Below are 20,747 nucleotides of genomic sequence, written 5' to 3'. Positions count from 1 at the left end.
TACTGAGCTCAAGAAAGAAGAGAACAAAGACTTAAAACTTCCCCTTCCCCCACCTTCTGACCACAAAGATGTTTAAAAATTACATTTCTTTCCAATCCTTTGAAATATAATTCAGTTGCCTGGTTAATTGCAAGAAGATCACATTTAAACTCTTTCTTTAGCAGCTCCACGCCCAGCTGGGAGGTGAAAGGCTCTGATCAATGCAGTAACCATACAACAGATGAGTTTCAAGCACTGCACATTAGGTTTTATGGATTACTTTAAAGCATGTTTTGAAAAAAAAAAAATAACAAGGAAAGAAATTAAAAAGACCCACACCACCATTTCAGCTTTCCCCATCCCTTTTACAGTCCTTATTTTGCAGAGCTAGGAGAGAATAAAACCCCAACCTTTTAAACTGTGGAAACAGGTGAGTGCATTAGACAGCTGGGCCAATGAATGTCATACTGTCCTTCCATTTTCACTAATGGCTGTACTTTGTTCTCAAGCACGACAGGGAACTGAAATTATCTCCAAAGCAGATAAATTTAACTTTGGTAACACTCAAGAACAGATCAGAGAGAGATGGATTCTGACAGGCAGGATCAACGTGCTTGTTTTACTATTTGCTTAACAGCTACAATTTTCAAAATATGACACACAACTGAAGAAAAGTTAGGAGCAAAAATACAAGCTCTGAGTTGTTTCTTTTCAAAGACAAAATTCCTCAGAACATGTGTTATTTAGGGATTTTAAAAAAACAGCTCAGCAACCCTGATTTCCTTTGCAAGTGCCCCTAGATTGGCATTAGCTCATAATTGGATGTGCATGCTGCACTTGTATACATACAAAATGTGCATGGATAAAACATTGGCTTATTAAAGCTTCCAGTGTCTCACTGATACATATAGTGAAGTGCACTTTTGTGCAAATTTAAGTATCAATAAGGCTTTTTAGTTATTCAAGCTATAGTTAAGAATATAGGTTTTGGAAGTTGTATGTGAAGGTAAAAACCACCTGAAAAAGAAAACCCCAAAGTTTGGCAATTGAACTGAATTCATACCCAAGCTGTGTGAGTGATATTAGAAATATCAGTGTAGAGGTAAATGTGATGCTCCTTTGACAGTCTGATTCTGTAGACTGAAACACAGTGTTAAAGAACAGTTTCATTCCTGTTGTCCTTGCCCATAGAACTGCATGTTTCACCTTTTGTGCAATTTCAAGCTAAAAGAGGAAAGTCTGCAAGTAACAGATCTATGTTTTTCCACTTTAATCTGGTACCCTTATAAACCCTTTAATCTCTTACAAGACGTACATACCACACTGGGGATATTTGAGAATGCAGTAGACACAAGAGGCATTTCATGACCATCCCAAACATTCACACAACCTCTGTGCCAGAACAATTACTTTGGCATTATTTCCAATTGTCATCACAATGAACCGGCTACTTGGGGTCACATTTAATGGGTATAGACAGACATCCCATACCACATCAGGTGGAGTTCTATGTGTAAGGAGGGTAACAAAGGGAGTAGTACCAACTGTATAAAACATATATCCATTCTCATGCCATTATGTATCCCTGTATACTGAAACAAACCAAATTCACCATTGCTATAGGGCAGTGCAGGTTCTTTCACTCATTGGAAGGATTATACAGCTATGGAAGGGGAAAATGGCATTTCTCATTTTAGCTTATTCCTGCTGCCACTGAAAAACCAGGAGCTGTTTCAAGACAGTTTGCTCTGAACACTGTTGCAATGGGTCTCAGCCTTTCTAAAGGAAGAATTGAGTCATCCACCAAAGGAGGAAGAGAAAAAATCCCCCCACAGAAAGCCGTGCTGTGAATCCAGTGTCAGCAAACTGCCTGCAGCTGCAGGGTGAGCCTGCCATACATGGTTGCTGTGAGCAGCCAGCACTGTGCCCCTACACTGATACAAGGCCTGGAACTCAAAAGTACTGCACAAGTTCAGCTGCCAGCCTTCAGTTTGTACAAAACACATAGCATGTCTATGGGAAGCAACCACTTAAGAACTAAATGGCCATGTTAAGTACACACAGGTAAAAGAATAGACAGAAATAATATAATGCCCAAGAGCCTTCTCCAAATTCAGCGGGGTTCCTCTGATTTCAGTGACCTTTGCAATGAGCCTCAAGACCACAAGTTATTAAAATATAGAACTTAATCAAGTAATTCTGCTTTCTTGCTGATTTGATCTGCTTTATCCTCTCCATTTCTAGACAGTGAGGAACTGAGTGACATAATTCCCATTACTTTGCTATTAAGAGAAAATCTAAGCCCTTTATTTTGTTGCTAAAGATGTAAGGCTCTAAGGAAGTAATTTCTTGGGCCACTTCTGTTGATTGACCTAAATATTTAATTTTTCAGGTCTTTGGTCAAGCAAATTGATTTCTATGATTTCCTCTGTGTTAAGGCCCTCACAGAGATGCACTTGGTCACACAATACATGGCATTCTTCAACTACTCCCATGTGCTTGATCAGGGTCAACAGAAAATTGAGAGAAGTGGTATCAAGTTTAGTTACTTCTTGATTTATCTGAACATACCTGGACTTGCACTGAAACAGTGCTTGTGTGTAATATAACTATAATGAATAAAAATAATTTTCTATTCAGATAGCTGATGCCCAAAAACCTAACTCCCTGCTTGAACTTTCAGTTCTTTGTTCTGACAGTTGCTAGCAATAATAATCACTTGCAAGAAACACTGTTAGAAACAGTCACTGGTTTTAAAAGTACGAGTGATCAAAGATATACCCTTTTTAAAATGGAAATTTCTTAAGCAGATAGACAGTTGCATCAGACCAAAAAATTCAGAAGATGGGTAAACCTTGTTTGCCCTAACAAAAAGCCTAGAAAGTTAGCAACATGTTCTGCCTATCATATGTATTAACATATTTTTCTAAGAAGGCTATTAGGTAACATGAATTTTACTAACAAAAATGGTGAATACAAATCAAGCATTTTGAGAGATACTGCTCTGCATCACTGGCACAAAATTCAGTGTTATGATGGATTGCTGTTTTTCCTACTAATTTCAAGACTTTTGAATCAGTTGGTCAACATAATACATTTCATAAATTAGAACTTGATAGATTAATCTATGTGGATTTATAAATCACATCAGGATATTTCCTCCCAAGCAGAGCTTGCTCTCTACATATTTTTCTTCACAGATTCGAAAACAAAACATTACAAGCTTACATCTCCAAATGATGTGTTAGCCCTCCAGGGTCTATCCAGAAGGCCCTGCAAGATCACAAGAGCAGAGTGTGCAGACTAGATGGACTTGGCAAGTTCTCCCATAAGCCTACAGAGACTGGAACAAGTGCAGATATTAATGTAGTTCACACGGCCTTAGAGAATGCACAATCAGAAGTTCATCTACAGCTAAGAATCAGCTCTCAAACCCCAAGCAGTGAAAGCATTGTCAGCAGCAACCTTCTTGTAGATTTTTAAAGATTCATTTATGTCTTCTACCTCTCAAGTTTGCCTGTTTCTTAAAGAAGAGGAATTTTCTTCAATACTTTTCTGTAGGAAAAAAACAAAATGCAGTTCATTTACTCTGCACCAACAAGCCCTGCTATGCTGAAGGATGGCACATGGTGCACTGGCCTTGCTTTGTCTATTTGTTAAACACAAGACAAAAACAAAGCCACGTTGAAGTACTTTCAACAGGGCCAAGGACACTTGACAGTAGACCTTTTGTGCAATTACCCCTGGAAGACACACTCAGGCCACGTTTGAGGGACATTAAGCCTGGCAGAGATCAGTCTCCTGGATTAATAATAGCTGTTGGAATGGTTTTGTGATATGTAGCCACTCAGCAGGAACTGACAGAAGCCTTAACTAAGCCTTTGTTCTACTCGTATAGGTCTAGTCTTCATTTCTCCATTTTAATGTCAACAAGAAAAGAATCAACAATCCTGAATTTCCTTGGGCATTTAATAGACTCCTGACTGACACCCCAAACTGTCCCTGTTTAACCCCAATAGGCTCTGCAACAGTTCTGTGAAACTTCCTGAAGTCTGTGTCACAGGTTCTCCTGAACTCCATCAAATTCTCCCTCTTGAAGAACAAAAGCAACCCTATATTTCACAGAATATCTGCACAAGCATATTTCTTTACCTTTAAAGACCTGAGAAAGGTTTATGCTGACTTCTACATCCTTTAAAGATATTTTAACTCCAGGTTACTGACTGTGCTGATTGCAGGATTTGAGGTAACTGGCACTGACTTTCTGTGAGACTTCAATTGTACTGTATATTTGAGGAAATCATGTGGGGCTTAGAAGCATATACTGCTGTGATCATTGCAGAGAAATGAATCAATCAAATATCCTTCAAAATTGAATATGGTAACTTTCACAGACAAATCCAGTAAGATTGAATTTGAGAAGCTCTGTACCTTGGTAATGGTATGTAAAATTATTAGATCTTGAAGGCTTAAATTGTCTTGAAGACAATTTTACTCTACTTAATATCAGTATTCTTTAAATTCTGGCCTAATAATGACCAACAGTAGGAATCAATGGGAATTTTAAGGCATTTTTATTAGTGGATATTAATATACATATTCTGCTATATATCTTCTCCCTCACACTCTCCTGTAAGTGTCAGATTTTGAACACTTCCACATGTGATATATTAAGAACAATAGAAATGGAAAAGAGGCCATACTTTTGAGGCAGGGAAAATAAGGTACAGAACAGCAGCAAAACAAGCCCCCCCCTCTCCCCAGGCTTAACATTCAAGCAAGTTTTCACTAGCATCATTTAACTCAAACTGGAATCCTTTTTAATTACAAGAGAATTTCCCTGAGACTTCTTACATGGCCCTATTTTTAGAGTGAACCTGAGCCATTCTGGCAAACAGTTTTTCATTCCTGAAGTGCTGTCATGAGGGCTCACCAATCTCCAAGTTATGAGTTACAATGCAGATGGCAGCTTGGGGAAATCCAGCTGTTATTTGGAACATCCAAAAGCTCTGATCCCTCCCTCCCTTTATGCCCTTGTGAGCTGAACAGCAAACTCTGCTCTCTTCACTGATCCTGAAACAAGCAGCTCCTAATCCAGCAAAATAAAAAAAAGAAAAAAAAAAGAAAAGAAAAAAAGAGTATAATTTACCTTTGCTGTTGTCTTTAATTAAATGTATTCCACTTTGTGCTGGCACTGAGGCTGAACCTTTTGCTATGCAAATTTCAAGGCTAACTTCTAGTCAGAGAACAAGTGTACACTTGAGAATGAGTTGGCATCTTTTCAGTGCTACTTGTGTTTAAGTGTGCTCTAAGGTGTTTATGTTATCCTTCACAATAGCCTCTTCCCTTTCCAATTAGAATAATTAGGGAACTGCCAGGAAGAAGATGTTTGGTTTCTTTTTATCCACAATAGATCATATAAGACTGAATTTCATTCTGAAAATCAAAACCCCTAAGTTCCTGCTCTGGGCAGTCTCAGCACATGGTCTTTTTATTTAGGAGACGTTCCCAATGTTGCTACTAACTCCAGTTCCGACAGAAAATCACCATCCTTGATGGTGCTGGTGCAGTTCATTTCACCACATGCATTCAGGGAGTGAACTTTAAAGGAGAGAGGGGATTGCTCTTTTTTTAAAGATGGTCCAAAAATTATACCCAAAACTAAAAGTCCTTTGTGTTTGTGCCAAGTATTGAGACCAGTTCCGAATCAACCCGGAGGGTTTTAGACTGTTTCTGAACCAGGAGAGAGAATGACAATCCATCACTCTCATTGCACAGCATGATACAAGTCCATTCATAAAACTCTGCTCATTCACCCTGTCACAAATATGAGAGAAATTTCTGTTTATTGTTACTATCCAAAAAAGAAGATGAGTTGTTCCCCGAAGAGACTTCATATCCAGGGAGGAAAAAGCTGAGGAACACTATAGCTTTGGCTATCACACAGTAAATTCAAGATACTTAAATCTGTCTTTAGACAGGAGCTATGAGGATAAAGAATGACAGAAAATTGAAAGAAAAAAGATTTTAAAATTGGTCCATCTTTGCAGGCTCCCTCCTAGTACCTGTAAGGATGAGGTAGAAATGGGAGTTTCCTCACTGCCTCCAAACTGTGCTTGTTGTGCAAATACAGCTGAGCATGCCATTGTAAAGAGGAGTAAGGAATGAACTGCTGGATCAGTTCTAAGGATTTGAATTTCTTTCACTAATCATTGATTATTCATATAGAATTCCATTTTGAAAAAGAGATTCACCTGTTAGAAACCACCAGAAGTGGTGTATGTGTGTAGAACAGTTTCCTCCAGTCCAGCCAATCACCCCTGATTTTGTGCTCTTTGCATTCCTGAACCTATTTCAACCTTTATAAACTCAAACCCGCTTCTTTAAAGAATAGCATGTTGCCAGAGTTTGCTTTATGAAATAATAAAGAAAAATATGTAACGAAGTACACCAATTACAATTGTTCTGGTAAATGATTTTTCCTGGGGAAAAAAAAAAAAAGCAGACAAAATGCAAAACAGACCAGAATCATTTTTCTCTCTCCAAGGCTGCTGAAAAATGCTATTTTGGTCAGTTTAAGAACTATCCACATTCACCTGGGACTTCGATTGGATTAAAGATTCTGAGCAAAAAAAGGAATTAGATTTACATTACTGACAGAAGATACAGCAGTCCTGCCTTTTGCTCAAGAGGTTGGTGTTCATCCAAGTTCAAATCTAATTTTTATGAAAACAGAGAAGATCTGAATACTTTCCCTCCACTTATCAGAAAGAGAAAAAAATGACTTTTGACTTACCACATCCCTTGTGAGCATTCTTAACAGAACTTGGAAGAATAAGACACCATATCTATCATATCCTTTCATCTTGTTCTCAGTGGGATTCAGCAATGTTTCCCCTGCATTACAGGAGGGTTGCACATACAGTGCTGTTTCCCATAACAGCAGCAAAGTCTGCATTCCACTGAAAATGGTGCTATGTTCAAAATGGAACCCAAAATTTCTACATGCACAGTTCCAGTTTACAGCATCTTAAAGTCATAAGTGTGTAAAGGGACAGATGAATCAATACAATCCTTGAAGGATTACTGAACCTCTCTGAGCTGTGGTAAAAGCACCATGTCTAAGTACAGTTTTTCCAGTTCCTGATTGTTACTCTTTATAACAGTTCCAAAAATCCCAGCCTGTGGCCTTGTGCAGAACCTGGAGGGTATGGTGCACTCTATTTTGTGTTATGCCTGTCCCCACTGCAATGTAGACATGTCCCCCTACTTGGTTTCAGCACAGAGATTCATGCCCCCATAAAATAAAATAAGATGGAAAGGCCTGAGTGTCCCCATTGACATCAGGGCTAAGGTAAGGATTTAAAGTATAATATCACAAGTGTTCGAAGAAATGAAACTGAGAACTAGTCAGGTAATGAAACTTGGAAAAATCCTCAGCACATAAAAATGGCTTTCACAAACATCCCAGCCCACTAAATAAAATAAAAATCTGAAATGAAACAGGAGACTCTGGAATGACCTTGAGAGCTGCAATCTTTCATCCTGTCAGATAGCTGGGGCAGCAAATCACAGAAACATGATCTACGTGTGGAAACTGTCCCATCTACAGACAGAGACTGGCAGCATCAGGGTCCCCAGAAGAGGCAACATGAGACTTTTTCTGTCTAACCCTTCATTATTCTAACATGACTAAAAATCAAAGGAGAAGATGTAGTGTACTACAGGCAGGAAATGCTTGTAGTAGCTGACATGATAAATCCTTCAGGAGGATAGTAGAGCCTCCTTACACTGATATCAAAATTGGACATTAGTAATCCTTTAGAAGTCAAAATCTTCATCTGCATTTAACTGAAGCACTGCACTGTTTCTGGCACTGCTTGAACAAGTTCAACTGTAGTGGTGCTGACTGTACATACTTTGACTGGTGCACCCCTTCTCTGCTTTTCCCCCCTACAGCAACAATTTTTTCCACCACCCAGAGTGATTGTTGGTGTCCTTACTTCTGTTGGGAAAATTTCTATACTGAACACACTCATAACCACTTGCTAAAAGATTAAGGACTTTTCAGTTTTCAAGTAGGATTAAAATATGACCCATAATTTGCCTGTGATCTTCTACAGACATTCAGAGATGTGAAAAGAGCATAAAGACATCAGAAAATGAGAACCAAGGCATATACACTGTTTTGCTGATATGGATTTAGTACACAAAGCACAGGAGGATAGTTGAGCTTTAGGCCTGGTAATGAAAATTTTTAGTAAATGCCTAAACTTGAGAACTCTTGAGCTGTCCATATAGTACTTATTCAAGGTTCTGTACTGTCCCAAAATTAGGCAACCATGAAAACATTTGGTTACAAGCCCTTCCTCCCTTCCAGCAAACAGAGAGGTATTTAACTTAGCAGTGCTGGTTCTAATGCTTCCTGTATTCTCTTCACAAGGAGAGAAATTGTTTCATAAAACCAATATAAAGCTGAAGTGACCCCTTGAACTTACATCACAAGGATCACTGTGATCGGTATCTCTGGGTTTGATTTTCTTCATGATGAGGAAAATGATGGTTAATCTCATTTCAGAATTAAAGCTAGAAAAATTGCTGTAAGGGAACAACTCAATCCATCGCTACTACATATTCCAACGGTTTTGAAAGAGCATGGGGCTGATTCTGATCTCATTTATACCAGCCATGATAACTAGGTTGCTTCTGCTTCTACTGATAGGTTTGGTTTGATGTTCTGTCAATATGACTCCACAGTTACACCACTGACTTATGTAGGATTATCCCTAATACATACTTGTAACAAGATGAGACATAGGCACGGTAGATTTGTTTTATCCTCTGTGTGCATAATTCTGCATTTAAACCCACAGCAGTCACACTAAGAGTTAAAAAATATATATATGTCCTTTAAAGGACATTTATCCTCTGTGTGCATAATTCTGCATTTAAACCCACAGCAGTCACACTAAGAGTTAAAAAATATATATATGTCCTTTAAAGGACATTAAAAATCATCTTTCTTTACCTCCTATTATGTTGAAGAAGCATTTCAGAAAGTGTCTTTACTCAACGCAACATGCCTACCCATAGGCTGAGGTATAGATTTTGGGATGAGTGGGTAACTATGATTATCAGTTCTCCTTTGTGCTGTACAATACTTTTCCTTGACTACATATTCCAGTGAGTTCCTTCAGTCTATTAAAGGTATTGCTACACCATGAGAACCAAAAATCATCCCCCCTTTTTCAGACCAAGGTTCATCCAGCCCACACTGTCTTCAAGTTTCCAATAATGGATAATCACAGTAAAGTACAGAATTAAGATGTTCTCCCAGTTTTGTCAGCAAACAGTTGAGGGACTTCTTAAGCTGGATACCACCTTTAATTTGCCTCTTTACAGACCTAAGGACGAACTTATTTTTTAGTTATATATTACAGCTTTAGCATTAACATCATCATTATAATTGAAGCTTTTCTGTGAATTCTTGACCTGGAGTCAAGAGATGACCTGAGAATCAGATTAATTGTAGACACATTCACACAGCCCACCTGTAGTTTAACAAGGCAAATGTCAGTCGTCTGCCTCTGTAGGCAATGGAACAGGAAAAGACAGACTCAGAATAATAAGTTTAACTTCTGTTCCAAGTTCTGTTGTGGAATTAGCCTTTGTGGATTCCTCGGAGATAAATAGAAACAGTGTGCAAGAATCCCTTTCTGAAGAAGTCTCTTTTCCATCATCCTCTGTTCCAAAAGAAAACAAGATAACCCTCCGTTTTTTAAAAAATGTCTGATACTTTCAAACCAGCTTCATGATCTTTTCCCGATTGTATGGGTCTGACAAGTCAAGCTTTCATGATTTATTCTGCTTGCATATGATCTGTCTCAGTCTTTATTTTCTCTCATTCTGTTTTTTCTTCTTCTTGGAACAACTGATAAACTATAAGAGTATGCAGCAACTGCCTGTAAATAAAATCTATCTTTTATCTCTCCCCTGTAAAATACTCTGGGAAGAAGGATTATATCCTTCCAGGGCAATGTCTGTTATAAAGAATATTCCCAGAGCTTAAGGATACTGATTTATAGCCAAGGGAACTCCCCCTAAAACATAATACAAAGTATAGTGTACAAAGCACATTGTGCCAATATATTTATCTTCAGTGGTTTGTATGTATTGCTGCACCAAAACTTGAAGTCAGAAATCAAAGAGTCAGCTAGCAAGTTTATGAAAAGTAGCTTAATTTTCTAACAAAAATGCTATGAAACACACTCCCCAGAAAACCTCATGAAAATCCTGGAAGTAACTGGGACTCTTTGTGAAACCAGAGCTTTCAAAAAATTTCAGAGTTTCAAGAAGGTCTTTTTTCTTTCTTCCTTTTTCTCAAAGACACACTACATATACAGAAAGACATGAGAATACCCTATTGGGAAGCCTACCCTGTCAAAGCCTCATCACCTGTGCAATAGCTTCTTGTCATGAATCACTTGACACCTTATACAACTAAAAAAAAATTGTGGAATTTCAACCCCTGGATAAAAAAAATCATTTAATCTCAAACTGGGAAGAGGAAGGAGGAGAATGTAACAAAAGAAATCATCATTCCAAATTTTTCTCATAGGTCATAGTTAAAGTAGCAAGTGTAGAGAAAACTTGTGAAACTAATAGAGGTACATCCAGCTCTGGGATCCCCTGCACAGGAAGGACATTGATCTGTTGAAGTAAGTCCAGAAGAGGCCATCAAGATGATTAGAGGGATGGAGCACCTCTCCTATGAGGACAGGCTGAGAGAACTGGGATTGTTCAGCCTGGAAAAGAGAAGGCTCCAGGGTGATCTAACTGCAGCTTTCCAGCACCTGAAGGGAGCCTACAAGAAAGATGAAGAGAGACTTTTGACAAGGGCCTGGAGTGACAGGGCAAAGCAAATGGCTTCAAACTTACAGGTTTAGATAAGATATCAGGAAAAAAATCTTTACTGTGAGGATGGGGAGGCCCTGGCACAGGTAGCCCAGAGGAGTTGTGGCTGCCATATCCCTAAAAGTGTTCATGGCCAGGTTGGATAGGGCTCTGAACAACCTGGTCCACTGGAAGGTGTCCCTGGCCATGACAGGGAGCTTGGAAATAGACGAAATTTAAGGTCCCTTCCAGCTCATTTTATGATGGTTTGATGATCTTTCTTCTGGTTCTGTCTTATAAAGTTTCAGAGAAGATAATGTGTCTTCTCTACAGATGGGTCTTGTCACAACAGCTTTCTGAGAGTAAGTGGTGGGCACACGAAGGGTGATGAAGGCAATTTGCCTCAGGAACAGTACTGGAGGCAGGCAGAAGAATTACCAACTCCAGAAAAATTCTTTTTGTTTCTTTCACTCTTCTATCACGTTTCTTTCTCAGCCCAGCCAACAAGGATTTCACAGCATCAGTGAAACATATCCTGCTTTTCTAAAGTAGATATCCCATCAGCCTATCTACAGTTATAAAATGCCATTCCCAACAGTCCTGAAAGGTCATAAATCACAATTCGAATATTCTCACATTCACATCTGACTAATGTTCTGTGCACTGAGATAGTTATTCCATGCTCATAAGTAGATGGCAGAGAACAGACCCTTTTCATGCTATTGTAAAACCTGGAGGAGCTAAAATGTATTCATTGCAGTCCATCATGGCTGCACTCCGCTAGAATTAAACCAGACCTGCCTTACTAAAAGAAAATACACTTATGCTGCACAGGTAGGATCTTTCACCCAGGTGCTATAGGAGGGAGACCAAAAGGGGCATTCCTGAGACATATTCCATCCTCACCTGGATTCACAAATTGATCCCTGAAGTTAAACTCCCTTAAAACCACCAGCTTATTATGATTCATATATTAAGCAATTCAGCACTGTTTTTATACACAGCAGTGTATAGTTTCACATATTTTACAAGACCCTTTGTTGAGAAAGGGTGTAGAATGAACTCCAACACCAAATTCTTTAAGCTCCCCGCACTTTATCTTTGACATGAGATTGACAGTAAACAGAGAAAAGGAGTTGCTAAGAGATGATTTTCTCAGCTGTTTAACAGGAAAATGTTTGGTACCCCAGGGCTAACTTCATACTAGTGACAGACTCTTTTTCCTCCAAAACTGCAGCCCTGTGGAATGTTTCTGTGTTATAAGATATGAATGCAGGTAAAAAAATTTGCTGCCAAACCTTTTTGGGAAAAATGATAGTAGAACGGCAACACTGAGTTGTCTGATTTTAACTCCTTGATTTTCATGTCTTTAAATTTGCTGGCATTCCTTGTCCTGGACATGTAAGCTACTCCATGCTTTCTGAAATTTTAGGCACTAAATCCTTAAAATTCTCACATTCTGAGAAAAGAAAGCGAAACAGAAGAAGACTTCTAGTAATAAACCTTCAGCTAACTACAGTTATTTTTCTGGTACACAGTATCATTCACAACAAGCCAAGAATTTTATAAGACCTCCACACATCCTGCCATTCTGAGGTCAGTGAGAGCAAACACAGCTAACACAGGACCCTACAGTTACATAAAAGTCCTACAACTTTGAGCTGTGTACAAAATTCACTTTAAATAACAACAGATTTGCTTGACTTCATTACCACTACCAAATGCTTTAGGAGTAGCCTATGGAACACTGTGATCATAAAACAGAGTCTGGTAACCACTTCCCTGAAATTAGGTGTAATTTTTATTTGTTACTGGGAAGCTTACAACTAGCTTCTCCAGTACCTAAATTATTTCCTATATTGAACTCTAGTGTCCAGTCTCTGGTCCAGAATACCAAAAAATAGGTTCAGTGCTGCAATGAGACAGACAATCAGTCCTGCAACTGGGAGAAATTTTCTCTTCACTAGTAGAAAAATATTGAGTCCATCAACTAGTTCCTAGTTCCTCTAGTTGTCACTTGCTGAAGAAGATGTGTAAGGACACAAAAAACTGTGAAGAAAATTCGGTCCCATCTCTGTCACAAGTAAGATCTTGGAAAACAGAAGACCACTGAAAAACATTTCTAGTTTGTGGAGATATTTTGTTTCTTAAAAACATTCCTCTCTCATTTACTTGACATTGCATTCATCTAAGCTATTTTATGATGTCTCTTTCTTCTTTCCCCTTTATTATACATCATACACGTGTATGGGACTGTTCAGTCTTATCAAAGGTAAGAGCTTTCTTTTCTCTACCCTCCCAGAGAGCAGGAATGCTGGCTGTGCTAGGGACAGAAAACAGTAAATCAAACTGAAGCAAAATCTTTATGGAAATGAGAAACAATTGTGCTGCATAAGAGAATCCAGTAAAAGATAAAACATGAAGAGCAAGGTTTTCTTAAAATCTTGACTTATGTTGATACAATATTTCACATATTGAACATAAGTTAAATGACAGAATCCTACTGCAGAGCTAGGAAGGCTCAAATCATTCCATACCAAAAGTATTGAACTCCAACAAATTCTGAAAAGCATCCCAATTTTAACTGTAAAAGATAAGATTTTATAAACCTTAAGAGTACGAATGTATTTTAATGATTAACATGTTTTCCTTTACTTCCATAATTTTCTTGTGCTCACTTTCTTAAGCATGTGTGTCAAACATTTAGGTTGTCAGATTATATGATAATAAATGGCATGCAATAACTGCACAGTACTCGAATTTCATCAAAACTTGGCCAACACAACTAAAAACAGCTAAACAAAGGAAACATCAAGGGACAGATCGTAAGCAGAAGCTACTTGCTATAACCTTTGAAAACAATAGTGCACTACTAATTTATACCAGATGAGAATCCACAGGGAAGGAGCAATAGTGGTGGGAATTAAAATATATAACAAATAACAAAACTGATGTAAGGTTTTGTGTATCCTCATGGAATCCTTCAGAAAACATGAGAAGGTGCTGAGCTTCCTGTCTGTGTTTTCTCCAATTCAGTGCCTGGGAGAGATACACACATAAATCCATCAGTGTACCATAATCACAGACACTGATACAGTTTTTTAAGACTGGACTGTGCTGGGGCTTTATTAGTAAAATATGAAGTATTGAAGCCAATGTGATATGACAAGATCCAGAAGCTCATTGAATTTTTGTTTTGTTTATACCAACAGTGAAGTAGTAAAAATACTCCTGACCTGCTTTTGCCAGAGGTACTTTCAGCAGCCAGTGCAATGCAGCAGTTTATCTGGGTTGCCTTCAGAGTATCAGTTAGAAAAATAATACAAGTGCCTGTGAAACTTTTTAGTGAGTATTTATGTCTATAAAATTAAAATTCATCTTTCTGTGGATCTCCCAGAAACTGTGTTTCTGGTTATTTAGTTTGCCTATGTCCTTTTAGCAACAATCAACAGTTCTTGGATGCATTTCACAGCAGCATGGGAGCACTTTCTACAGGTTTTCCTTTCAGCTGGGAGGTGGCTACACCAGCTCACTGTGGCATGAGTGGCATGTGGCTCCCTTCTCATGAACTAGTATACATGTTGTTTGTTTATAGTGGTCATCTCCTGAAGCTTTATTTCCATCAGTGATATTGAGAACAGTACAGACAATACTATTATCTCTATTTATACTCTACTACAAAGTTCTCTATCTTTAAACTTCCAACCAGTTTACTAAAAGTTAATGGCATTTGCAAATCCAGTTTCTGTAGGATACATTTATGAAAGCATCACACCACAAAAAAACCTCTTTAAGAAACTAAACATAAATATTTTTGTGCTCTCCTAGATCAACAAAATAAAAAAATAAAAGTATTTGAGTAAGAATAGTGATTCGTAGAGGGTAAGCACTAGAGGCTGTGAGATATGCACATATCATGATCAGAATAAGTATTGAGAAAAGTGGTGGTTACGTGGATCTTTTTAAGAACAATTACAAAGCCACCTTAGGAAGTACTAATATGAACTGTGGATCAACATAGGATTTTTTTGCCTAATGACTATTTTGCCTCTGCTGTCTGTGTAAAATTTCAAGCTTTTATAATTGCATTATGAGACAAACATGATAGATAAGTTAAAAAAATAAAAACTCCCATAATACTGGAATTTATAAGTGATGGAAAACAGAGTTTATCCCAACGTTCTCAGGTCTTTGAATTTAAACCTCGTACAAATGTGTGGGTTTTTCAATTTTCCCTTGCAATTTATGTGTTAGAATTGTCTCAGGTGTTTTCAGATTGAGTTAAATGAAAAGCAAGAATATACAACAGATGAAAGGGATTGACATCAAAACCACCAGAGATCTTTCTATGCTGTGAGCACAGAGCAATCACTCCCAAGTTCCACTGAAGACCCCTGAACAGTTCAGCCACAAAAATACAACCAAGCAGAAGAGATCAAAGCTAGTTTTCTCTGCCAGAATCCACTCCCTGTATGAGATACTCAGTAAATATGAAGTGCCCAGCAGTCCAAACAGACGAAGGAGCTGCAGCTGCCCCACACTTTTCACACAATTTCTGTAAGACAGAGTGAATTGTGGCTGGCTCCAATCAACAGGAAAGGCCTGGATTATAGGCCATTTCCTCTACAACCAAGATGAACACCAGCCTCTGGCACTTCGTCTGGCCAGACACTGATGCTTGTAATTCATTAAACTAATTTGTTCACAGTAAGCCTCCAGCCCCGCACCAGTGAAGTTGAAAAGGAAGTATGAGACACGACAAGATGCCTTCTGTTTTCACAGCATAGGGCTCAGGTGAGACATTCCTTTCTAATGACAGAACCCATGTTTAGTTTCTTTTTTCCTCCCTTTCTTGTGAAAGATGCTTCTTTTTTTCTAAGACATCCTAGGGAAAAAATCCCCAGTTTAAAGGACTATCTCTTTCTTCAGAGCATCTTCTCAGAATGAGAAAAGCATAAGAGAGACTATAGGCAAAAGTAGCTTCAGTAACTAAGGATAACAGTATTGACTTTGAATAGCAAGTGAACCAGGTACCAAGATGGAGGGTGAATGCTCAAAACCAGGAGGGAAGACACCAGTTGAAAGGAGGAAGGAAGGAGGAAGGAAGGAGGAAGGAAGGAAGTCAGCTGGCAAGTGCCCTCAAGTGGCACTCCAGAATAATTTTTTTCAGATCCTATGAGTGTATATTCCATAGCACTAACAATTACTTGTTGGGGACCACAATATACCAGTCAGTTCACTGCGTATTTTCCAGGACAGTCTTAGCAAAGAGATGAACTGTACACAAAAACTGCTGCAGGTATCACAAAGCAAAAAAGTCAAATAATACAAAGAAGTTTCCAAGATTTTTTTTTAAAAGTATATGTCTATATAAACACACATGAATATCAAAGCTGGGAATCTTGGACAGATTGAAGAAGAGATCATATAAGTCATTCAGCAATGTCAAGATCAGTCATTCCTGCTGTCAGGTTTGACAAAACTCACACTACAGGTTAAGACCAGGCAATTTATCAAAGTGTCTATCAGAAAATCATTATGATGGGGTCAGAAATTTCTCTGCAAACCATCATTATCACTCAGTGCATCAGTCAGCAACTCGAATGCTATCTGAAGTATCAGACACTGATAACATGGTATGGCAGGGCCTTCAACTAGCTGACCAGGGGGGTAGCTCTGAGCCATCAACTATTTCATATTTCCTTCTGGTCCCCAAATATTTATGCACCTCTCCATTCCCAGTCACTCAGAAGGACCATTGCTCACAGCAGATAGACTGTAGCATTTATGTAAATTTGATACAACAACACAGAAAATGGAAACAGGAGATAAAATAATCAAGATCAACCTTTATATGCATAGTTAGAAACAAATTGGGGAATGAATGTTTAATCCCATGTTCTTCTGCTGTGGCATTAATCAGGGAATGGATGGCAGTTATTCAGAAATTGCTTCTACCCATCACTCACTGCTGCTGCTTTTGAAGCAAGAATTGAACTTTTCTGGCAACATTTGTAAACTCTGTCATGCCAATAATTGCTCCTACTGCTTGCTTAGACATTTGACACGGCAATTCCTGCTCTTGACCAGATACAAAGAAATTTAAGAGTTAATTACCAGAGTGAGTGCAAGTAAAAGCTACCCTGTTCCTTGATGTAAAATGCTGCTGTGTTACTGTAGTCAGATTGGTTCAAGCAACAGGAATTCATGACACTTTACCTTTAGATAATTAAAAATGTCACAGAACACTGGAAAAAGCTGTTCACATGAGAGACCACAGATACACCACTTGGAATAAAGGAGTGAATATAATCTTTACAGACAGATCATATAAGGAATTCAAGCACATATACTTCATCATTCAACTGGAAAAATATATAAAATTTTTTTTAAGGGAACAAATGCCATCAAGTTGGCCTACCCAATTTTTGTATATAAATTTCTCATAGCAATTAAAGAAGAAGGTAAATATAATTTTCTTCCTTTTTACAGATGGAGGAACAGGAGGCAATGTCACTTGCCAAATAACATGCAAGGTCTTAAGAGAGCCTGGAAGAAAAATCAATGGGACTTTCTTGCCTCCTTCAAATTAATAGAAATCTCATGGACTTAAACAGGTCCAGCATTTCCCTGAGAACATACGAATCTCATATTCAGGACATTATGATGTTGAAGCATTACACAAAAAAAAAATCTTCCAGTGAGCTGCTAGCCATATGTAACCAACCATGGAAAGAAGATTAAGAATTAAATTAATACTCAAGGTTTAATCATACCAGCAGTCACTACTGTCACGTAACAGCAGCAGCACAAAGAGGAGAGGGAGCACAGCTGTAACTGGCAAACAAAAGGAGAAAACTGTCTTATTCATAAGTAGATTAGTGAAAAATAAACCACTTAAACACCCAAAGCCTGCTTTATGAACTCAGGCACTTATTTACATTAATGCTGGATGCTTGCTGGTGTGAATTCTTTTCACTTGGGTTATTTAAATTTGAGGATCTCTACCATGAAGGGCAAACCACCAGGACAGATGCATTCAGAGGCTCTGCTTTTAAGACAATACATGACTTACTGATTGGGGATTCACTAAATGCTTAGGTAAATCTGAAAAAACTAAAGTTTTAAGAGAGAAGACTGAACCAAAGAGTTCAGTGTCACATGCTATTGATGGTCTTTATCATACAAAAATCTCACAGTGAAACATTGCTCCAGTTCATTCAATAAAATGATGGAATCTGATGTATTCTATAAAGGAAAAAGGCTTTTCATTCAACAAAAAGGACTTTAATTTTATAACCAGTTTAACACAAAACAGTATCAGTCTAAATACAGGTCACAGTGAAAAATATTAGATCTGAATCGAGGTATTTTAGAATTATATTATACATCGATACAGAAAAGGTTATAACTTGGCCACCCTAAATAGTTTCCTCACTGGAAACACAATCAAGGACCTTCCTTTCATGCAGTAAATTTGACCTGAATCTGCAGGTTGGTGCTTTTGAGGATGGGAAACAGAGCAATAGTACATTCCTTACTGACTTGTGAGAACAAAAGTGAAATGAGAAATAGATCATAACTAAGAAGGAAAATTGGCTTTATTTCTGTAGGTGATGTCAAAGAAAGGCATAAAGAAATACTTTATCAATATTTTCACTGGAGAAGAGAAGTGTTTCTTTCTGTTAAGTGAATGTAATGACAAGCTGTCTCTTGGAAGGTGTGGGCAATTGCATTCACTCTGAGCAGCAGTGAAGAGCCTGGAAGGCCTGGGGAAATTTAAAGGCAACAATGCCAGTCCCACCCAACACACACACACACCTGCCCGAGGCTCTTTCAACTGTTTTCACAGCTCCCTGTGGAATCACTGCCCAGGCACAGCCACACCAACACCAGGGGAAGAAAGAATGGGACCTGAAACACACTGTTCTGGGAGTTGGAAAAAACTCTTGGTGGTTGCACAAGCCTCAAGCTCTAGAGTCAGACTAAATCCAGACTAAACATCCTATGTTATCCTATCTTGTGCTGCTACCTCCAGTGAGATGTGACACACAGCCGTAAAGAACAAGGAAATGTAACTTCAGTAGTGAAAGGTGAGAGTATTTTAATTTTCTTTCCAGCTCCTTGATTTCAGTTTCTCTTCCAAAGACTTTTACCATAAAAGCAAGTCCCTGCCAAAAGCCATTTCCAGTAGAAAAGTTTCAACCATTCCTGAAAATCCAATAGAGTAAATTCTGCACACCTCCTTCCTGTTCTTCCAAAGTCATAGTTTTTATAAATTTGGAAGGATTGAATTTATGTTTTTGAATTTGCATTTTTACCCCATCACAGTATCACATGGATCATCTCCATAATCCAGCCATTCCAGATATAGGATGCCCATCATGCCTTATGTAGCAGCAATGGACACGAATGTGCATCTTTCTTCACTGAAAACTAATTTTGGTGTTAATTTTGACTTCCCCTCACACAAATAAAATGCAAAGTAGGAGCAAACCACACACACTAAGTCAGAATTTTGGCCCTCTTCATTCAGCAACTCAGACTGCTAAAATAACTTTTACACATGTAAATTGCCTGTAAATAAGAATGATGTGTTAGGAATTGGTGATGATTCTCCTTAGAGGTAAAGGTACAAGGATCAAGAGCAGGTGTCATCCTCATGCAGGAATTAAAATGAATGATTGTGCATAACAAAGATTCATTTGTAATTTTATAGAGCTTGACTGATATGAACATATGGTGATCACTATTACTATGAACTGAACCAAAACTCAAAGTTTGGGAGAACTTATGGTGGAAGGAGTATAGGTACTGCTCTGACAAATGGGAAATCACACAAGAGGTGGCTTGCTTACAAAAAGACTCCAGATTAGGCAAAACTTTATATGCTCTATTTTTTAAATACCAAATTTTTATTCAACAAACCCCACTATGCCACTATTTTGACTGCCCAATTGACTTGTTCTTTTTTTGTATTCACACTCTATGATTCTTCAGAGGTGACAAGGGAAACATTGGATTGATGATAAATTTCAGTAAGATAAAATAAAGAAAAAAATTAGATACATTAATGTTAGCTTTTCCAAATCACTGTTTCATATTGTTTAAAAACACTTCAGAGAAATAATTAAACCCTTAGTGTTTCTCTTTGAGGAAATGAAGTCTCCAAAATATAAGCATTAAATTATTACTTATGATTAACAGATACAATAAATCAACTTAATGAAACATTAAGCATAATGTTCTCCCATATTTAGGCCTCAATCTGTGCAGTATCCACTAACTTGGTGCAGGAGGCTGGGTCTGCCACTGATGATGGAAATATTCTCATGCGTTTAGTGACTCAGACTGGGAGGTATTTGTTAGGTCAAACTCTACTGTTAATTTCATGCCAGAAACACATTTTCAACAATACATGAGTTCTGTCAAAATTAACTGTTGTCAAAGATGGGAAGTAAGAGTAAAGGAAGCTCAGGAGAAAGAGAATCTGTCCTTGAGATGGGGCAGGATTACAGAGGTGTTCTGATTTTTCATTCACTGTACCAGCACTCTCATTTCCAGAGGCCAACTACAGCCTGATCAAAGGCACACAGAGGCTCCCACGATCTCATTCAGTCTTTTTAAATCAGGGTTCAGACAAGCACCTATTAATACACAGTTAAAAAAAAAAAAAAAAGAAAAAAAAAAGGAGCAGTCACCTCCTTTTCACTTAATTAGGTCATGATTATTCAGCCTTCACACAAGAAAATTCTTATTGCAGCAAAGAGAGTTTTCCTTCTATTAACCTCCTCCATTCCTTCTGAGTTGTGCATTCAAGTTGAATGTAAATTGCTTGTATTCCTCAATGTCACAAGCTATTACAGAGACAGCAA

The sequence above is a fragment of the Manacus vitellinus genome, unplaced genomic scaffold, assembly GCF_001715985.3.
Source record: "Manacus vitellinus isolate BGI_N305 unplaced genomic scaffold, ASM171598v3 scaffold_49_pilon, whole genome shotgun sequence".
Taxonomy (NCBI): Eukaryota; Metazoa; Chordata; class Aves; order Passeriformes; family Pipridae; genus Manacus; species Manacus vitellinus.
The sequence above is the reverse complement of the archived record's forward strand: the minus strand, read 5'-3'. Positions refer to the sequence as shown.